Source organism: Octopus bimaculoides, chromosome 2, assembly GCF_001194135.2.
Source record: "Octopus bimaculoides isolate UCB-OBI-ISO-001 chromosome 2, ASM119413v2, whole genome shotgun sequence".
NCBI lineage: Eukaryota > Metazoa > Mollusca > Cephalopoda > Octopoda > Octopodidae > Octopus > Octopus bimaculoides.
Window position 1 is genome coordinate 142,408,318 of NC_068982.1, and position 8,756 is coordinate 142,417,073.

The window sequence follows — 8,756 nt, forward strand, 5'->3', positions numbered from 1 at the left end:
ATATATATACATACATACGTCCATACACACACATATGTATGCATGCATGTAGTTAAACTATAGAAGCGTATATAATTATATTTCTATTACTTGCTAATCTCTCACATTATTTTAGGAAATACAAAAGCAATATATTACATTCTACTCGATTTTACAGATTTGTATTTCTATTCTTGAATTTGTAGTCATGATATATTTGATAGGTTTGTTGCAATTTTTTCTTGCGATTTCATAAACATGGAATCCCGCAAAAACACTCTACGTATTTTACACGTTGTTAAATATAAGCGTAAATCCTCACATCGAGTAGTAGATACTGTGATGATAGAAACAGCAGTTTTAAATTCCACGACACGTGTAATTCATTCGACCACAGTGTTTAATTCTGTTTTTGCCGCCACACAAATATAACTTTTGCTGTACCAAAGCAATGTCAAAAAGCCCGTCTCCAAAGAACCACGCATTGTTGTTGAACTCCGGATACAATGATTGTTGGGTCCAGACAAAATTCTACAAATGTAAATATTACACACATTCTTTCTTCTCCCAACATATTTGTGCATACTATTCAAAGTTGACATTTGCATTTAATTCACAATGATTTTTTTTTAATATTTGATTTTATTACAATTCTTCTCATTTATGCCATGCAAAATCACATATTAATTTTTAAAATTTCCTCTTTATCAAATACCAGTGAATAGGCAACGTATTTATTCATCCTCAAGAAGTTTCATTCACACCTGTATACAGCTACTGAGTGGTTTATTCGCTGCCAGCTGTTACATTTACATTTAAATGTTGTCAACATGAAGAAAAGTGGGTTTATCTATCAACACGTCACAGTTCCCTCTGACCCGATCGATTGTTTGCAACATTTGATCACAATTTCATGCTTCTCTTAAGCTGGCTTGCTCTAGAAATGATAAATAATATGAATAGATATCAAAATAATTCGTTTATATTTTGATAAAATTATCTATTATCATCATTATTATTATTATTATTCTTATTATTATTATTATTATTATCATTATTATTATTATTATTATTATTATTATTATTATTATTATTATTATTATTATTATTATTATTATTATCATTATTATTATTATTGCCTTTGCAAAGCTTCTAACGCTGGAGATGTACTACAGTGTAAGCTGTTCACTATCAGTGAACTAAGGTAACACCTCTTATTTTTCGAGCACCTTCCTGGGTATTCCAGCGGTTCCAAGCAGCGCTGTTTTCTACAAGTGCTCCACCCTTATTGCAGCCCTTATTTGTTCAACGTACTTCTCGAGAATTTTGCTCACTGTTCCCAGTGCTCCGACAATTATTGATACTGCTGCAACCATTTTCATCGACAACTGCTTAACTTCCCAAGCTAATCTGTCATATCTCTCGAATTTTCTTTCTTCCTTATCGCATACCTTGTTGTCAGCTGGGCATGCTATATTTATGATCCAGCATAGTTTGTTTTCTTTCTCAATTAAGACTGTATCTGGCTTCCTTTTTTCTAACTAATGGTCGCACTGAATCATAAAATCCCATAGGTTCTTTGCATTTCTATTTTTGACAATGCCTTCAGGTTTGTGGTCCTACCAATTTTTTGCTCTGCCAAGTCCATACTTGTTGCAGAGTGTCCAATGGACAAGCCTGGTTATATTGTCGTAGCGTCTATTATATTACTTCAGGTTTACTGGCGTACCTTGGCTGGTAATATGCCATACGGTTTCACCGTTTTGTCCACAGATTCTGCACTTATCATTTTCGGATGTGTTGTCTATTCTGTATCTTACGTAGTTTGTACTCAGTGCTTGCTCTGTTTCCGGTTTTTAACCACTTTTAGTCATCCACAGCTATCTTTTTTCTCTGTCTGTCTCGTCTTCAACATCCCTATGAAATTGACCATGCACTCTTTTCTTTACCCACCTATTTTCAGTTTCATTCGTTTTCAATTTCTTATATAATGCTTTATCTTTTCCATCTTCCATCTTACACAAGCCTGACGTTCCTTCTTCTAATAATAGCGGTTCTGTGGCATCTTTTTTACATACCTTTCTTCGAAGGTCATCACTGGTGACGAGAGCTAGTGCTACGGGATTTGCAGATGCGGAACAGGTAATGTAAAAAAATAGCGGAAGCGTTTAAAGGTATCATTTCGCAAGGGTTCCAGCTCTCTTTCCAACCGTAGAAAACGCGTATGGAGCGATAATTTGTTTCAAATGGAGAATACTTTGAAGGCAATAAACGTGTAAACATGTTAAACTAAATGAATAAAATAATATTACAAAATTCCGGTATCATTTGAGTACTCTCTCTTATAAGTGGATGCGCGTGGCATGATCGCAGGATTGTGGTTTCAATTCCTGGACCGGGCGACGCGTTGTGTTCTTGAGCAAAACACTTCATTTCACGTTGCTCCAGTCCACTCAGCTGGCAACAATGAGTAAAGCTGCGATGGACTCCCTCTTATATATAGAATGCTTCAATTATACCATCACTTAAGGAATGAATGCGACATCTTTATTTTAAACATTTCTTCTCTGACTTGCCTGGAGATTTGCTGGAAAATTTGAAGCGTTACAGTTTCCTCGTAGTAATATGTAAAATATATAGGGAAACCTCAAAATTTGCGACAAGCACAGAACAAAATATTTCATTTCTCTCGCTGCTCCTGTCTTCAGGGACTGCGACACGGCATTCAAATCCATCTCAAGAAAGAAGACAACCGAATTATATAGTGCACCGGAAATTGTAAATACAAGGCTCCCTTTACCTGATCTCTACTAATCTTACTAAAATATAAGCGATAGGCGTCACTATATATCATTACTGTGCCTATCAATTCGTGATTCTACATTGTGAATGAGATATCTGTATTTTAATAGGAAAACTTTCACTGAAGAATCCTAAAAACTTATGAACTTATCCATTACGCACTTAAACTGTCAAAACACATCATTCTAGATTGGACATTCGAGCGATTATCGAATGTCGACTTGCATCTATCTTTACTAACTGCCTATCTGTCGTATATCTAACCAAACACTCAAAACCTATTACAGAAATGTGCATGGGCTTGCACGAATACTTCTCGTTGAATGTTCACCTATATTGCATATATACCAATGATAAATATGTCTCTCTCTTCCTCTCTCTCTCTTTCTCTTTCTCTCTCTCTCATATATATATATATATATATATATATATATATATATATATATATATATATATATATATATTATATGTGTGTATGTTTGGGTGTATATATGTATTTTTGCGTGCGTTGTAGTGCAAATAATTGTGAAAGCTCCATCGTACAATATTACATCGTCATAATTCAATTCCCGAGGTTTATACCATTATTAGTGTTTCTAACCTCCTCTTCTATTATCATTACCGAGTGAAAGAGTAGCGTATACCATCGAAATGGCAATGATGCAAAGCTCGATTTACCCATTATGATTACCCGTCTGATAAGGGTACGCAAGGTACATGCATCTCAACCATATGTGCGCGACATGGTGATCTCATATCAAGACATACAGCGCATAGACTTGCAGGTGGGACCCAGTTAGAAATTTCCTCAAGTCGCGGGGTCTACTCTGCTCAAAAGGTTCCTGAATAAGACTTATTTAAGAATGAACAAAGCACCCATGTTTGTAGACGTGAATTATTCAAACCCAAATTATTCTTCTCAAAAGATTGTTATGATGATCCCTTCACTAATTATGTTCATGTTCAGAGATGCACAGATCGTCATCTACCAAGGGATATGCTCAACTGGTTAAGACCAAGCAACTGAGAAACAAATCAATGGGCATTGGTCAGAATAATTGCTGTGACCCATCTTTTACAACAAGACAAAACATGTACATGGTAACACTTCTGCACAGCTAAGATCAGGAGACAAGAAAGCCACTTCCTGGGACTGCATCAGAACATTTATAATTATTATTATTGTTATTTGGAAATTTTTTTGTATCTTAGCCCTATGATAGGATTTAGGTGGGTTTACTCTTGGATAACGACCCTGAGGTCAACACAGTATCCACTAGGCCACGAGGGTGTTACTCTCGAAAATGGCAGGGTCGTTGACGCGTCGGAAGATATGATTTACATTATCTCTTCTGACTAAATTCTGAGTTCAGATTCCATTTGTCTGGGGAAGGCAACGGAAAACCATTCCAAATTCCATCCAAATTTTTATACATCGGAAAATATGCAGGAGAAAAAAAATCCATATACTTCATAACATATTATGGTTGCGAAACAAAATGCCGCATACTTACAAGTCATTAGTCTTTACATACCAGCTGCTAGGAATGCATGTTATTTGTAAAATTGATATATCCAATAACCACACACCGCTGCATTTAGTGGTTATTTAATCAATGTGTTTGAGGATGATTAAATAATTAGATGGGTGCTGATGAAGGGGCAGCAACCTCGAAATATGGCATATGTGCCTGTTACTCATTTTTCATAATCGATCTCATTGTTTGTTTACATCTGACGTCACGTATGCGTAAAGTCGTAACAAAAAAATTAATCTGGCTATAATTTCTATATGATATCTGTAGAGGTATCGTTAACATGTATAATTTTTAAGAATCATATTTATATAACAGTGAGAAAAAATTAATCGAAATTAAACTGAATATTCATAATTTCACAAACCAGGTAACGCAATTCATTGCTTGAACAGGAACTTTTTAATTGAACGCCCTAATATTATACAGTTCCTGTAAACATAAATTTTATGCCCAAGCTTATACAGTTATTGGAATTTAGAAGGAAGTTTACAGAAATAGATTAATTGGTGTTCTAGAAAATGCTAATCAAACCCGAAAGCAAAGTTCCGTTAGTGGAATTTCTTTGATATCCAAATGAACTAGAGTTATATAAATGCACTTCTAAAGAAACTCAGCCGTCGTATAATTATCTTTGTGTTTTTTCAAGATAATAGAGGGAAATCGGATGGAACTAGTTTCCTGCATTATCAATTATCATGTTCACCAACCGCGTGTATATTTTATCTAAATGATAATTCTAGTAAAATAATTATGAAGCATATTAATTAATTAATTAACGTTAATGCTACTACTGCAAGTAATTATTATTTTTTTTCTAATCAATGTACATAACTAACAATTTTGTGGAGGTGTAGGAATTTTTAAAACATTATCACATGACTGGTACTTCATTTTAATCATCAATCAGCGTCCAAAACGGAATTTGATTTCTCAATGTAAAGAACTGGAACGAAGACTGCAAATTCTTCTGAGCGGAAATTTTTTTTATTGCAAATGCAAACATTTAGAACAACCAAATATCTGAATTAATGGAATACATAAATGGAAATATATTAATGGATTATAGACAAAATAGATATGTTCTGAACTTATTACAAACCAACAAATTTGTATAATTGATTATATCCTTTTTCTCATTGAGAAAGTACATATGTTTATATATGTATTCATTACTTCCAGACACTTTAACTGTTTATTTGTCTTTCAATGTAACACCACCGACTCTGCCGTGTCTGTTTTTAACAATTTTCTCTCTCTTGTAAGCATTGCCACCCCCTCACTTTAGATCAAAAAACAGTTTCCTCTATTTATCCTTCCATTATTATATCAGTGTTAGATACTTAGAAAACGCTCATAGAAGCTACCCTTGTTCCTCAGAGTTACACAACGTTCAATATATTTTATTCCATCCCCTCATTCACCGCACATATACTACCGACACATGTGCATTCTTCAAACATGTCGATGAAGTTCACTCTAACAGTGAAAATTGTTTCTAAACTCTCTTTGGATCAATTTCAAGTTTTATCTTCAAAGGTTACATACGAAAATCTAACGCATATGGAGAATATTGAGAGATAAATGTTATAACCGAATGTGAATGCTACTTTTCTTTCAAGATGGCAGAAGTGTATGATGTTACATTGGAGCGTTGGTGGATAATAAAGTATACTGTATCTACATTATACTGAAGATAATAGTATTTCATTGATATATCCACGGGAGGATAATCACCAGTTTAGTTTTACCCGCCTTACTGTTGATAAGCTAAGAGTACAGTATTTATCGATCAAGCATTTATGTAATTTTCTGTTGGAGTGAATTGAATAAATATAGTTGGAGTCCAGTTGTTTTCCTATTTTTCTGTTACTAAAATATGCGCAATATTATTTTGCAGATTACCCTGGTATAGTATAGCGTTTTAAGAAACGCATAATATAGTGAAGTATGTTATTGGTAAAAGAACAAAAATAAAGATAAAAAGTAAGAAACTATATAACATAAATTACAGTGAATATGTAAACTGAAAAATGATATCCCCAAAAGAGTCCATGATGTACGAGAGTGTAATTACTAAGATACCAAAGAAGAGTGCACTCTCTGATGGTGGTGGTGGTGGGGATTAGACGGAATATAATTCTAAAGATATTGAAAGGAAAAGTTAATTTTCTAACGGCCGATATATAACCTCTGAAGATATGCGTAACCTTACTAATAAATGTTACAGTTTTATCTTATGAATTATTATATGAAAAGCCTTTTCACAAAGGCAAGAGATTATGATGTTATATCGTTCTTAGCATTGTAACTAAATTAGTAAATTAGTAATATTTGAGCGAAATCTCCTGTGTGTTGTGTACAGAGACCTGTTTCTCAGTAATGGTGAGAAAAATATGAAGATTCAATAGATAATTGATGTACTCATCCGAGTTCAAATGCAATTGATTCTATTGTATAAGTAGCAGAATAGAAGACAACTGTTTATTAAATTTTTTACTGAAACGATCGAATGGCTACTCCGTTCGTAGTCCGTCATTGGAGTTATCCGAATTAGTAACTTTCTCTCTTAGGAGATGGTCATAATGGATAATGTAGTTTTAAAAGCAACAAGTCTGTAATAGTAGCAGGATATTAAACGCTGAGATATATTATACACTGTATGTGTATTTGATCAGCAACTATTGAGATATCGTATGTGAATCTCTCCATTGGCAATAAAACAACGGTAATGGGTCAAACGACGATGGATGCTGCCTAGTTACGATTAACAGACTACGGAATTTTATATTCCACATATTAATGTGATGCTCATATTTTTCGAAGGACATGTAGAGTAAATGAAGTATAATGAGAGCAGATAAGAAACGAGTCATGATCCCGACTTAGTCGTTTATCTCTGATACCATATTACATGCAGTAATCTCAGTTCATATAAAAGATCGTTTGATGCTAACTATATGGAGTATATATTGCGAGGAAGAACTGAATATCGAATAATGATAGGATACATGTTATCATCCCTAATTTATCATCAAATTTCTTCTTCAATTCTGTTTTATTATCAAATTTATTCACATTGTTAATACATTTCAACGATGGCATTTATTTCTGCTGCCGAGAAAGATATCTAGCAATGGAGCACTGTAAATGATACTGTTTACTTGAAAGTCACATGTAGAGCGAAGGAATAAAGCGTGGTTGGAGATCAAATGACAAAACTGATTAATAGTTTGATGCTGAATATTCGAGTTTTTCAAGTTGAATTGGACAGAGAGAGAGAGAGGCAGACAGACAGACAGAGAGAAATAGTATACCATTACAGGTCATACGTTGATTAAACAGTCTCCTTGTCACTCGTATATATAATTTCTTGCGCACGTTTACAAAGATATGAACTGGTGACAGAAGAGTAAAATCTCTTAACCATGTACAGTGGATGCTTTTTGGAGTGAGATAAGACAAGATACCCTCTGAAACTTACCTGTGGACAATTTCCAGCAAAGGATAACTTCGTCTGTGCAACATGGTGGTGACTGAGTTTGTAGAGTAAGTTGAAGGAGTTGTGTTTTAAGTTTAGTTGTCTGTATGTAAAGGTAGTAGTGTAGATTGAAATAGTGTTATAAGCGCTGTTGTTTGAAGATGTGACGTCAGAGATGTTGCTTAATTTTGTAGTACAGTTTGAAGCTGTATACATTAAAGTTACAGTGTAGGCTGATGCTATGTCATAAGAGGCGTAAACTAAAGTAGTCGTGCAGTTTGAAGACTTCATGTAACATAGAGATGTTGAGCAAATTGAAGATGCAGATATACGTTATGGTGTAGGTGTCGGGGATTGTAATAGTCCTACACATTAAATTTATAGTGTCGAATGAAGCTGTGGTGAAGGTAGTTGATACCAGATTACGTTCAGATGTACGTTGGCGTAAACATTGGTAGTTGAAGTTATGATTTAGTTAAAAATTGTTTAAAAGATGGATTATGTTGAGATCATGATGTAGACTGAAGCTGTGTACTTGCCACATTACTTTCTCCAGCAATTTTCCAAAGCGACGCCTTCATATAGAACCCATTTTACATTGGGACTAATTGTTCATGGAGTGATTTACTAGTAGAGAATATTAGTGATAAGAAACATCGATTGTGTAGTGGATAAAAAGTGAAATCCCCTCTAAGTCTCGGGAAGAGGGTTAGTCAGTAGACAATATCGTAATCAGATCTACAGATTTGAGATGCTAAAGGAGCAGATGCATATTTAGACATACCCATTGCGTGATTACACACAATAAACTTCTAAAGTCTCAGATCAAGTCACTTGCAAGTTCAATATCCGTAATATGTATATATGTATATATATATATCAATCTATCTATATATACATACGCACACACACACACACACACACACACACACATATATATATATATATATATATATATA

At 34.1% G+C, this 8,756-nt stretch overlaps 1 protein-coding gene across 5 annotated transcripts in view; it reads left to right on the forward strand.

Moving 5' to 3' along the window:
• LOC128247032 (glutamate receptor ionotropic, NMDA 2B-like) overlaps window positions 1-8,756 on the forward strand; it is a 1,034,258-nt gene that overhangs the window by 220,134 nt on the left and 805,368 nt on the right. The gene's annotated exons all lie outside the window — the stretch shown is intronic.